Source organism: Entelurus aequoreus, linkage group LG21 (genome assembly GCF_033978785.1).
Source record: "Entelurus aequoreus isolate RoL-2023_Sb linkage group LG21, RoL_Eaeq_v1.1, whole genome shotgun sequence".
In the NCBI taxonomy this organism is placed as follows: Eukaryota; Metazoa; Chordata; class Actinopteri; order Syngnathiformes; family Syngnathidae; genus Entelurus; species Entelurus aequoreus.
The window spans coordinates 49,167,912-49,182,288 of NC_084751.1; the positions used below are offsets into that span (position 1 = coordinate 49,167,912).

The window sequence follows — 14,377 nt, forward strand, 5'->3', positions numbered from 1 at the left end:
TGCAGGCTGCTCTGCTCGAGAAGAGCACTCAATCACTGAGAGTGTTCAAGTGTAGCATTAGTATTCAGTCTGGAGGATCTCACATCAAGCCTGCATGTCGGCCCCTTTGTTGTTTCACCGTGGGAGGAGGGTGTCTGGATTGTGTTGAAAGAAACACAAATAATTCAGACATGCACCGCATTCCTATTGTCATACAACACAAATCCAACTCAAATTATTTGCAGTCTGGTCTTGTGGCTCGAGGCAGCGACCAGCTGAAATGACCTTCATGGTTATTCTGCTGGGGTGGTGCAATATGCATGGAGCGCAGACAGCAGGTCCACTTTAACATCTTCTAGATTAATACTCCTTTATATTCTCCTAAGAACCATCATGGTCCACTTTAACATCTTCTAGATTAATGCTCCTTTATATTCTCCTAAGAACCATCATGGTCCACTTTAACATCTTCTAGATTAATACTCCTTTATATTCGCCTAAGAACCATCATGGTCCACTTTAACATCTTCTAGATTAATACTCCTTTATATTCTCCTAAGAACCATCATGGTCCACTTTAACATCTTCTAGATTAATACTCCTTTATATTCTCCTAAGAACCATCATGATCCACTTTAACATCTTCTAGATTAATACTCCTTTATATTCTCCTAAGAACCATCATGGTCCACTTTAACATCTTCTAGATTAATACTCCTTTATATTCTCCTAAGAACCATCATGGTCCACTTTAACATCTTCTAGATTAATACTCCTTTATATTCTCCTAAGAACCATCATGGTCCACTTTAACATCTTCTAGATTAATGCTCCTTTATATTCTCCTAAGAACCATCATGGTCCACTTTAACATCTTCTAGATTAATACTCCTTTATGTCCTCCTAAGAACCATCATGGTCCACTTTAACATCTTCTAGATTAATACTCCTTTATATCCTCCTAAGAACCATCATGGTCCACTTTAACATCGTCTAGATTAATGCTCCTTTATATCCTCCTAAGAACCATCATGATCCACTTTAACATCTTCTAGATTAATACTCCTTTATATTCTCCTAAGAACCATCATGATCCACTTTAACATCTTCTAGATTAATGCTCCTTTATATCCTCCTAAGAACCATCGTCCTCTGCAGGGGACTTTTTGTGTCAGAGTTAGACATATCATGAAGAAATATGCAAAAGACAAAGTGTACGTCCACAGTTGAGAGTGCTGGTTCTCAGTAGGATCAATCAGGACAAGTGGAAGAACTGTAAAAAAATGTTTAGTCTCAATTAGGGCTGGGCTGATAAAACATTATCAATATATATCGCAATAGACACATAATCGATATCAATATAAAAGGCCTTGGATAAAACATTCTATATATTTCTATATTTTTGGGTCAGAATAAAAGAAAAATGATGAAGCAAGATCTGGTGCATGAAGTCACTGGTGCTCTGGGAACAAATAGTAGCAAATAGCAATTAGTCAACAGGAAGTGTCATAGAGCAATGAGGGAGGACACGCAAACAGCTAATCACGTAACAGTATCAACTACCAAGATTGGCTGCGCCGTCTATCTGTCTCGCTGTGGGATTGTGGATTCTCTGCATGGAGTGAGAAGAGAAACTGTGATATCGTCATGTATCAACTTAATAACAGAAATGTTTCTTTTGTTTAGTTTTGTTGTAATGCAGACGGTGCGATAACAACCTGACACTTCCAATGTGTCCGTTCAATGAGCAGCTTCCCAAACGACTGTGTAGTGTTCAATAGCTTATACACTTCTGCCATCTAGTGTCTCAACTCTGCAACAACCTTCAAATTGACTGCATGTATCGTACCACCTCATCCTCCCTGGCTGCCAGACCACTGGTAAATAGCACCCTTGGTACGTTGGAAATTCCATTACTGTATTTATGTGCAGGCTTAAATAAGTCATAAAAAACATTGATTATCGATATCGATCCATATAAAAAATGTATATGATATAGTTTTCAGCCCTAGTTTCACCATGGATGAACACAAATGTTCCCAGAGACACAAACCAAAATGTTGTTAAAAGTCAATTCTTACACTTCCTGGTGTGAAGACATAATATGCAGTCTTGTTCTGCCATCCCATTCTGATTTTACGATCAACTTTGCTGTGGATTCAGCGGACATGGAACACCTGTCTCCTTGGGAGCGAGGTCCCCAGCAGGTGTGGCGAGACCATGTTCCAAGATGGGGGACTTGGGGCCTGTGTAGTTTGCTCGGGCTCCCTTCTAACAAGGGTATGACCCTTCCGCAGGTTTACTTCTGGAAACCTTGTTACGACGTATACTTCGTCAAGATAGTCAAGTTTGATCATCTTCTCAACGCTCCACCAGAGCCGAAGCCAAACCTGGAGCAGAAATTCCGAGGACCTGACTAAAATATCCATTCTCCACCATGTTTGTTTGTTTGAGTGTTTAAGCTTTTTGGAGGGGGAAACGTCACAAATGAGATCCTGTTTATTTGTGGGGATCCTCATTAGCTGTGATCTTGCTAGCATACTGTACATGGATTATAAAAACATACAGTAGTGATGATGGACTATGGACAACATGTAACAAATCAGACTCAACAATGAACGCCCTGAGTCAAAGACAGCCCTAGTCTGCAGTTGATAGACTATAACGTCTGGACTTCCTTAAGACACAATTCTGTGGTTTATTTCGGAGTATCCTGATGAATTTTTGGGCTTGACAGCACATTGTTAGCTTGTATTGTGGTGCTGTGCAGGTGGCCTTTTGTTTTTGCTGCATTTCCTGTGTTTGGGGGCGGGGTCACATCCGTGGTCAGCGCTGGTTTCCTGTCGTGACGACTGTGATCGGACTTTATCCAATCAGTGCTGAACATTGCCTAGATTGTCTTGTTTTTGCAATACAGCAAAACCTTTTCCTTTTGTATTGGATAACTTCCATTCATAAGTGTCGGAAAAAGGCTTGTAATTCATTTATGAATAATTGAACTATTCATGTAGACTATTTGAATTCAGTTCTACTTGAGATTACATTAGACCTTTAGGGGTTTTTTTTCATTATTGAAAACAGGATCACCTTTCATATCTAAATAATAATAGCATTTAAATAATAAATGAAATGTGGTATTAAAAGAAAATGGACTCACTTTTTCCCTCTGAATCCTAAGATTACGATTTAATTTCCTCTGCTTTTTATATATTCTCATTCTGTTCATTTCTTTTTATATGTCGACCCCAAATAGGGACAAGCGGTAGAAAATGGATGGACGTTCTCATACTGTTCATTTCTGCTTAGAGACATGGACACATGGAGTTACTCAAACTGGTGCATCTCTGCTGGATGAAGACAAACCTCCATGACATAAGAGTGTTCTGTATTGACCCAATATCAGTGACCCACTTGTGTGTCATCACTCACTAACCTTCACATGAATGAAGCTTCACATGTTGTCTTCAAATACCAAATGCTGGCAGGTTCTATACGGCACCATGACCACCAGTGTTTAATAGTCCATCATACTGCACCATGACCACCACTGTTTAACAGTCCATCATACTGCACCATGACCACCAGTGTTTAACAGTCCATCATACGGCACCATGACCACCAGTGTTTAACAGTCCATCATACGGCACCATGACCACCAGTGTTTAACAGTCCATCATACTGCACCATGACCACCAGTGTTTAATAGTCCATCATACGGCACCATGACCACCAGTGTTTAACAGTCCATCATACTGCACCATGACCACCAGTGTTTAATAGTCCATCATACGGCACCATGACCACCAGTGTTTAACAGTCCATCATACTGCACCATGACCACCAGTGTTTAATAGTCCATCATACGGCACCATGACCACCAGTGTTTAACAGTCCATCATACGGCACCATGACCACCAGTGTTTAACAGTCCATCATACTGCACCATGACCACCAGTGTTTAATAGTCCATCATACGGCACCATGACCACCAGTGTTTAACAGTCCATCATACTGCACCATGACCACCAGTGTTTAACAGTCCATCATACTGCACCATGACCACCAGTGTTTAACAGTCCATCATACGGCACCATGACCACCAGTGTTTAACAGTCCATCATACTGCACCATGACCACCAGTGTTTAACAGTCCATCATACGGCACCATGACCACCAGTGTTTAACAGTCCATCATACGGCACCATGACCACCAGTGTTTAACAGTCCATCATACGGCACCATGACCACCAGTGTTTAACAGTCCATCATACTGCACCATGACCACCAGTGTTTAACAGTCCATCATACGGCACCATGACCACCAGTGTTTAACAGTCCATCATACGGCACCATGACCACCAGTGTTTAACAGTCCATCATACTGCACCATGACCATCAGTGTTTAACAGTCCATCATACGGCACCATGACCACCAGTGTTTAACAGTCCATCATACTGCACCATGACCACCAGTGTTTAACAGTCCATCATACGGCACCATGACCACCAGTGTTTAACAGTCCATCATACGGCACCATGACCACCAGTGTTTAACAGTCCATCATACTGCACCATGACCACCAGTGTTTAACAGTCCATCATACTGCACCATGACCACCAGTGTTTAACAGTCCATCATACGGCACCATGACCACCAGTGTTTAACAGTCCATCATACGGCACCATGACCACCAGTGTTTAACAGTCCATCATACTGCACCATGACCACCAGTGTTTAACAGTCCATCATACGGCACCATGACCACCAGTGTTTAACAGTCCATCATACTGCACCATGACCATCAGTGTTTAACAGTCCATCATACTGCACCATGACCACCAGTGTTTAACAGTCCATCATACTGCACCATGACCACCAGTGTTTAACAGTCCATCATACGGCACCATGACCACCAGTGTTTAACAGTCCATCATACGGCACCATGACCACCAGTGTTTAACAGTCCATCATACTGCACCATGACCACCAGTGTTTAACAGTCCATCATACTGCATCATGACCACCAGTGTTTAACAGTCCATCATACTGCACCATGACCACCAGTGTTTAACAGTCCATCATACTGCACCATGACCACCAGTGTTTAACAGTCCATCATACTGCACCATGACCACCAGTGTTTAACAGTCCATCATACTGCACCATGACCACCAGTGTTTAACAGTCCATCATACGGCACCATGACCACCAGTGTTTAACAGTCCATCATACGGCACCATGACCACCAGTGTTTAACAGTCCATCATACGGCACCATGACCACCAGTGTTTAACAGTCCATCATACTGCACCATGACCACCAGTGTTTAACAGTCCATCATACTGCACCATGACCACCAGTGTTTAACAGTCCATCATACGGCACCATGACCACCAGTGTTTAACAGTCCATCATACGGCACCATGACCATATGATGGTATGATGGACTGTTAAACACTGGTGGTCATGGTGCCGTATGATGGACTGTTAAACACTGGTGGTCATGGTGACGTATGATGGACTGTTAAACACTTACTTTGTGTGTTTCATGTATACCAGTATTGTAGTAGTACTTTAAAGCCAGGCTACATTGCTAATTGCTGTATAGCAGTATATTGCTGTATACCAGTATATTGCTGTATACCAGTATATTGATGTATACCAGTATGTTGCTGTATACCAGTATATTGCTGTATAGCAGTATATTGCTGTATAGCAGTATATTGCTGTATAGCAGTACATTGCTGTATAGCAGTACATTGCTGTATAGCAGTATATTGCTGTATAGCAGTATATTGCTGTATAGCAGTATATTGCTGTATAGCAGTATATTGCTGTATAGCAGTACATTGCTGTATAGCAGTACATTGCTGTATAGCAGTATATTGCTGTATAGCAGTATATTGCTGTATAGCAGTATATTGCTGTATAGCAGTATATTGCTGTATAGCAGTATATTGCTGTATAGCAGTATATTGCTGTATAGCAGTATATTGCTGTATAGCAGTACATTGCTGTATAGCAGTATATTGCTGTATAGCAGTATATTGCTGTATAGCAGTATATTGCTGTATAGCAGTACATTGCTGTATAGCAGTATATTGCTGTATAGCAGTATATTGCTGTATAGCAGTATATTGCTGTATAGCAGTATATTGCTGTATAGCAGTACATTGCTGTATAGCAGTATATTGCTGTGTAGCAGTACATTGCAGGTATTGTAGCAGTACATTACAGGTATTGTAGCAGTACATTGCAGGTATTGTAGCAGTACTTAAAGCCAGGCTACATTGCTAATTGCTGTTGGAAGAAGGTAAGTGAGGTGTTTGAGGGCAGCAGAGAAAGTGACTCACTTCATCTCTGCTTTCAACTCACAACACAAACACACCTGTGGCTCACATTCTACCTGTCATGCCTTGGAGATATGGCATCAAAATAAAATCCAACATTTTGATTTACGATTCTTACTGATTTCTTTTCCCTACTTCAAAAACAAAGAAAACATTGAATACAAATGACAGATCATTCAAGACAGGTTTTTATTTTATTTGATGAAAAACTAGTAGTTTGAAATGACACAGTGTCTTACTTTTGGTAGAATTCTAATTTGTATAATGTTGTTCTTATTTGGAACAATTTAAAGTTTTGTACTTTTTATGTAATAATTTTTAAAGAATTGAATTAAGAGCTTCCATGGAGAAGCAATACTTGTGTTTGAATAGAATACTTTTGTCAACAACAATGTAGCCTTGCACATTTTGCATGCACATCATCTCTAACATCAATAAAGTTCAAACTTCTGTCTTGAATAACATCATTCTGTAAATAAAAATGTAGCAATTAAACATTATTTCCAAATAAATAATGATGTAAAACATTGAGAGGGATGTAGTTTGTTCCAGTGAGTTGATAAAGTAAACACAGACTTTTTTTATTCACACTTCTTGCTGCTGCTTTTGTGATCCTTCTATGTATTGTGCTTCTTTATCATCATACATGACATCATCATACATGACATCATCATACAAAACATCATCATACATGACTTCATCATGCATGACTTCATCATGCATGGCATCATCATACATGACATTATCATGCATGGTATCATCATACATGGTATCATCATACATGACATCATCATGCATGACTTCATCATACATGACATCATCATACATGACATCATCATACAAAACATCATCATACATGACTTCATCATCATACATGACATTATCATGCATGGTATCATCATACATGGTATCATCATACATGACATCATCATACATGACATCATCATACATGACATCATCATGCGTGGTATCATCATACATGACATCATCATACATGGTATCATCATGCATGGCATCATCATGCATGACATCATTATGCATGGTATCATGATACATGGTATCATCATGCATGGTATCATCATACATACCTGCTGTAAATAATTCCACCATAGTGAGGTGATATTTAGCCCTGTAGTTGCGTAGTGTAGTGTGTCTCGTTCACCCAGTAAAGAGTTGTATTTCCCTGGTAAAGAGTTGACGTTGTATTTCCCCGGTAAAGTGTTGCATTTCCCTGGTAAAGAGTTGACGTTGTATTTCCCCGGTAAAGAGTTGTATTTCCCTGGTAAAGAGTTGATGTTGTATTTCCCCGGTAAAGAGTTGTATTTCCCTGGTAAAGAGTTGACGTTGTATTTCCCCAGTAAAGAGTTGTATTTCCCTGGTAAAGAGTTGACGTTGTATTTCCCCGGTAAAGAGTTGTATTTCCCTGTTAAAGAGTTGATGTTGTATTTCCCCGGTAAAGAGTTGTATTTCCCTGGTGAAGAGTTGACGTTGTATTTCCCCGGTAAAGAGTTGTATTTCCCTGGTAAAGAGTTGACGTTGTATTTCCCCGGTAAAGAGTTGTATTTCCCTGGTAAAGAGTTGACGTTGTATTTCCCCGGTAAAGAGTTGTATTTCCCTGGTAAAGAGTTGACGTTGTATTTCCCCGGTAAAGAGTTGTATTTCCCTGGTAAAGAGTTGACGTTGTATTTCCCCGGTAAAGAGTTGTATTTCCCTGGTAAAGAGTTGATGTTGTATTTCCCCGGTAAAGAGTTGTATTTCCCTGGTAAAGAGTTGACGTTGTATTTCCCCGGTAAAGAGTTGTATTTCCCTGGTAAAGAGTTGACGTTGTATTTCCCCGGTAAAGAGTTGTATTTCCCTGGTAAAGAGTTGACGTTGTATTTCCCCGGTAAAGAGTTGTATTTCCCTGGTAAAGAGTTGACGTTGTATTTCCCCGGTAAAGAGTTGTATTTCCCTGGTAAAGAGTTGACGTTGTATTTTCCCGGTAAAGAGTTGTATTTCCCTGGTAAAGAGTTGACGTTGTATTTCCCCGGTAAAGAGTTGTATTTCCCTGGTAAAGAGTTGACGTTGTATTTCCCCGGTAAAGAGTTGTATTTCCCTGGTAAAGAGTTGACGTTGTATTTCCCCGGTAAAGAGTTGTATTTCCCTGGTAAAGAGTTGACGTTGTATTTCCCCGGTAAAGAGTTGTATTTCCCTGGTAAAGAGTTGACGTTGTATTTCCCCGGTAAAGAGTTGTATTTCCCTGGTGAAGAGTTGACGTTGTATTTCCCCGGTAAAGAGTTGTATTTCCCTGGTAAAGAGTTGACGTTGTATTTCCCCGGTAAAGAGTTGTATTTCCCTGGTAAAGAGTTGACGTTGTATTTCCCCGGTAAAGAGTTGTATTTCCCTGGTAAAGAGTTGACGTTGTATTTCCCCGGTAAAGAGTTGTATTTCCCTGGTAAAGAGTTGACGTTGTATTTCCCCGGTAAAGAGTTGTATTTCCCTGGTAAAGAGTGTGTTGCCACAAAACCAAATTACTGACAACACTTTTCTTTTCTTTGGAACAAACCTCTCGCTCTTGCTAGCTTTAGCATTAGCCATGTTTAGCTAGGTGTGCCGCTAAGGGACGGTGCAACATACGGAAGCTCCTGAGGGCCAAAAAGTATGCCGATGCAAGCAGACAAAAAAAAAGGTTTAATTTTTAAATCGTCTGCAACAAAAACCTTGAATTTATGAATAAAAGGCCTGTTAGCTGTAAATATGAACAATTATTTTTCTTCAGTCACTTTTTTAATGCCACAAACTAGACAGCTGCCTGAGAGTAATGAATTAATGATTCATTGATTGATCGGCTTCAATTAATGATTCATTGATTGATCGGCTTCAATTAATGATTCATTGATTGATCGGCTTCAATTAATGATTCATTGACTGATCGGCTTCAATTAATGATTCATTGATTGATTGGCTTCAATTAATGATCCATTGATTGATCGGCTTCAATTAATGATCCATTGATTGATCGGCTTCAATTAATGATTCATTGACTGATCGGCTTCAATTAATGATTCATTGATTGATCGGCTTCAATTAATGATTCATTGATTGATCGGCTTCAATTAATGATTCATTGACTGATCGGCTTCAATTAATGATTCATTGATTGATTGGCTTCAATTAATGATCCATTGATTGATCGGCTTCAATTAATGATCCATTGATTGATCGGCTTCAATTAATGATTCATTGACTGATCGGCTTCAATTAATGATTCATTGATTGATCGGCTTCAATTAATGATTCATTGACTGATCGGCTTCAATTAATGATTCATTGATTGATTGGCTTCAATTAATGATCCATTGATTGATCGGCTTCAATTAATGATCCATTGATTGATCGGCTTCAATTAATGATTCATTGATTGATCGGCTAGTCAGTGATTATTTTTCCTTTGGTTAAATGATGAAAAAATAATTGTTTCTGATCTGTTTGAGTTTGATGTGAGTTGATTTTAATTTATTTTTAAAAGCTATAATAGTAAATTCACTAGTAACTAAATAAACATAACTTACTGAAAAAATGTTTGACTTTATTACACAAAACTTAACCACAGTAAAAAATAAATCGACAGAAGTAAAGTTGGAGATGTTCTGCAAACATGAAACATGTATTTATATAGAGTGCTGTTAGGGTTATTTACTATTCTGCCGCTCTACCAACTCAAACTTTGGTGAAGCGAGTGGTTGACGATAACAAATCTCTGTCCATTATTTCTTATCATTTACGATGTTGTCAACTAATTGTTGCAGTCCTCCTTGTGAGTGCTACTTTTAAGATGGGGGAAATAAACATAGATAGAGGTTTGTGTGCTTGTTGCTAGCTAGCGATTAGCACACCAGTTTCCAGATAGAGATTTGTGTGCTGGTTGCCAGCTAGCTATTAGCTAGGTACTTTAAAGAGCATTTCAATGTAAAAGCTCATTTTATACAACATGTATAGGTTGGGTTCCTACTCTTTCTCTCGGTTTGCAGTTTGTTGACCTGGAACACTTTGAACCCCCTGCTGGGTCACATTCCCAAGTCTCATGGACAAGCTTTTATTCTGAAATACTTTCCATTCTGCCTTGACGTGGAAATGAAAGTTGAGCAGCTTTAAAAGGCAATTTGATGAAGATCTTAATAAAAGATGCAGTATCCATCTAAATCTCATATGAGGCAAAGTCCATGAAGAAAATACCATCATCCTCTCATCATCTTCTTCACTCATCATGTGTTCATCACTAGGAAGTGGGAGGGGCTTGACCTACAGCAGGAAGGGAGGAGTGTGTTGGAGGTTCTGCACAGAACAGATCTTTTGTGCATGTGGAGAAGTTAGTGACATCACAAGCAGAGAGAGGAGAAGCTGTGTGGAGGAGAGGAAGGAGATGGGAGGGCAGGAAGTGGCGAGGCAGGAAAAGTTGCCACGCCCACAATCTGGAAGAGGAATGAAGTGAAGCTGGAGTAAACGCAGCTGAGGACAACACACTCTTGGAAAAAGATTACCTTTAACTTACTTAAGGAATGACCACAAGATGGTTCCTTACAGCTGCTGGTGGTGAGTACAGACATGTTGATGTGGAGAGAAAGTACTTCTTACTACATCATTCTTCTTCACACACTATCTCATGAGAGAAAGTACTTCTTACTACATCATTCTTCTTCACACACTATCTCATGAGAGAAAGTACTTCTTACTACATCATTCTTCTTCACACACTATCTCATGAGAGAAAGTACTTCTTACTAGATCATTCTTCTTCACACACTATCTCATGAGAGAAAGTACTTCTTACTAGATCATTCTTCTTCACACACTATCTCATGAGAGAAAGTACTTCTTACTACATCAATCTTCTTCACACACTATCTCATGAGAGAAAGTACTTCTTACTACATCATTCTTCTTCACACACTATCTCATGAGAGAAATTACTTCTTACTACATCATTCTTCTTCACACACTATCTCATGAGAGAAAGTACTTCTTACTAGATCATTCTTCTTCACACACTATCTCATGAGAGAAAGTACTTCTTACTACATCATTCTTCTTCACACACTATCTCATGAGAGAAAGTACTTCTTACTACATCATTCTTCTTCACACACTATCTCATGAGAGAAAGTACTTCTTACTAGATCATTCTTCTTCACACACTATCTCATGAGAGAAAGTACTTCTTACTACATCATTCTTCTTCACACACTATCTCATGAGAGAAAGTACTTCTTACTAGATCATTCTTCTTCACACACTATCTCATGAGAGAAAGTAGTTCTTACTAGATCATTCTTCTTCACACACTATCTCATGAGAGAAAGTACTTCTTACTAGATCATTCTTCTTCACACACTATCTCATGAGAGAAAGTACTTCTTACTAGATCATTCTTTTTCACACACTATCTCATGAGAGAAAGTAGTTCTTACTAGATCATTCTTCTTCACACACTATCTCATGAGAGAAAGTAGTTCTTACTAGATCATTCTTCTTCACACACTATCTCATGAGAGAAAGTACTTCTTACTACATCATTCTTCTTCACACACTATCTCATGAGAGAAAGTAGTTCTTACTAGATCATTCTTCTTCACACACTATCTCATGAGAGAAAGTACTTCTTACTAGATCATTCTTCTTCACACACTATCTCATGAGAGAAAGTACTTCTTACTACATCAATCTTCTTCACACACTATCTCATGAGAGAAAGTACTTCTTACTACATCATTCTTCTTCACACACTATCTCATGAGAGAAATTACTTCTTACTACATCATTCTTCTTCACACACTATCTCATGAGAGAAAGTACTTCTTACTAGATCATTCTTCTTCACACACTATCTCATGAGAGAAAGTACTTCTTACTACATCATTCTTCTTCACACACTATCTCATGAGAGAAAGTACTTCTTACTACATCATTCTTCTTCACACACTATCTCATGAGAGAAAGTACTTCTTACTAGATCATTCTTCTTCACACACTATCTCATGAGAGAAAGTACTTCTTACTACATCATTCTTCTTCACACACTATCTCATGAGAGAAAGTACTTCTTACTAGATCATTCTTCTTCACACACTATCTCATGAGAGAAAGTAGTTCTTACTAGATCATTCTTCTTCACACACTATCTCATGAGAGAAAGTACTTCTTACTAGATCATTCTTCTTCACACACTATCTCATGAGAGAAAGTACTTCTTACTAGATCATTCTTTTTCACACACTATCTCATGAGAGAAAGTAGTTCTTACTAGATCATTCTTCTTCACACACTATCTCATGAGAGAAAGTAGTTCTTACTAGATCATTCTTCTTCACACACTATCTCATGAGAGAAAGTACTTCTTACTAGATCATTCTTCTTCACACACTATCTCATGAGAGAAAGTAGTTCTTACTAGATCATTCTTCTTCACACACTATCTCATGAGAGAAAGTAGTTTTTACTAGATCATTCTTCTTCACACACTATCTCATGAGAGAAAGTACTTCTTACTAGATCATTGTTCTTCAGACACAAGTATTGCATCATATTTCAAGTGCTTGTATTGTATTATAAAATGGGAAGTGACACCACCTTGAGACAAGGTTTAGTCATATCCTCAAGCACTTACTTCCATGTTCATGATCAGTCACTTCAGCCCAGGATGTTGTTGTGGCTTGTGCAGCCCTTTGAGACACTCCTGATCTAGGGCTATATAAATCAACTTTGATTGATTGATTGATTGATCTTTCCATGAGAATTAAAGACCCTTTTGAAGATGTGGTGGAAAAGATAATCCATCATTGAATGATGTGACCTTGTACTCATTTAGTCCTTTGATGTGTAACAGCTGACTCACATTTATGTTTCCTCTCCTTCCAATTTGCTCCACAACTTAAACCTTCTTCAAAGAACTGTTGTTAAACGTTGTCTAAAAGTAGATCTTTGCAATCAAGCATCCTTGTGTCTCATGACTACTTGAGCTTTTCTAATGGCTGCATGACTTTTTACTATCTTATTTTACATTTTAGACTGGAACGCACTTTGTGAGTCATGCTCTCTGAAAGACTTACTTCCTGTCTTTAACAATATATCTCTTAGGATTTGAGTGCTAAAAGACCTAACCTAAACTAAAATAAGAAATGACATTACATTACATTTTAAATCAAGTCTATTTTAATTATTTTCCCTACAACTCATTTGCAAATGATGACTTGTGCAACATCACATGACCTTTGTCTCTATGTTGATTTCAACGTAGCACTGCACATGTTTCATTGGATAGGGACAGGCATAATACTTCAATTGACCACTCCCACTTATTGACCACTCCCACTTATTGACCACTCCCACTTATTGACCACTCCCACTTCTGGCCATCACAAAGAATAGTTGATTAATGGCAGCAATGAAGAGAAAGTGGAGTGCAGGAGTGTTGTAGATTCAGTCTCAAATGAGTTTTCAGTCCAAAGAAGAACATCATAAAGCTTGCTTAGAAGCGTCAAAATGACACTAATATATAAACAGGAGTTGTGAACATTCAACCAAGTACATTTGGACAAATGTGTACTCTTATCATAAAGGACAATATTTTTCCAGGGCTTCAATGAATAATCAATACAATTTATCAATTCGATTAGAAATATGTTTATTTACATCCTGTTGCTTTGATTCATTGTTTAATGAGTGAAACTAATAAAAATGGATCAAATCCAGACTAACTGGAGTGCCTGGAATTTAAAATACACTGACATTGTTTCTGCATGGCTGCTGCGAGAGAGCGGAGATTCTTATTCATGCACAAATGCAATTTCAATGTTTATTAAATATTGAAGGTTATGGCAGCACATTCTTATTCATGCACAAATGCAATTTCAATGTTTATTAGAAGAAAATAATGAAGGTTATGACGGGCAGAAAACATTTTTATTTAAACAATTTACACAGAAATACACAATGTACTATGGTTTATCCCATTACTGTATTCCTGCAGCCCAGATTGTACACCTCATTATCTGCTCAGTGTAATATTTAC

The 14,377-nt window shown here is 38.5% G+C and overlaps 1 protein-coding gene across 4 annotated transcripts in view; it reads left to right on the forward strand.

Moving 5' to 3' along the window:
* Nucleotides 1–14,377, forward strand: part of LOC133638795 (PALM2-AKAP2 fusion protein-like) — a 175,013-nt gene that overhangs the window by 111,577 nt on the left and 49,059 nt on the right. The gene's annotated exons all lie outside the window — the stretch shown is intronic.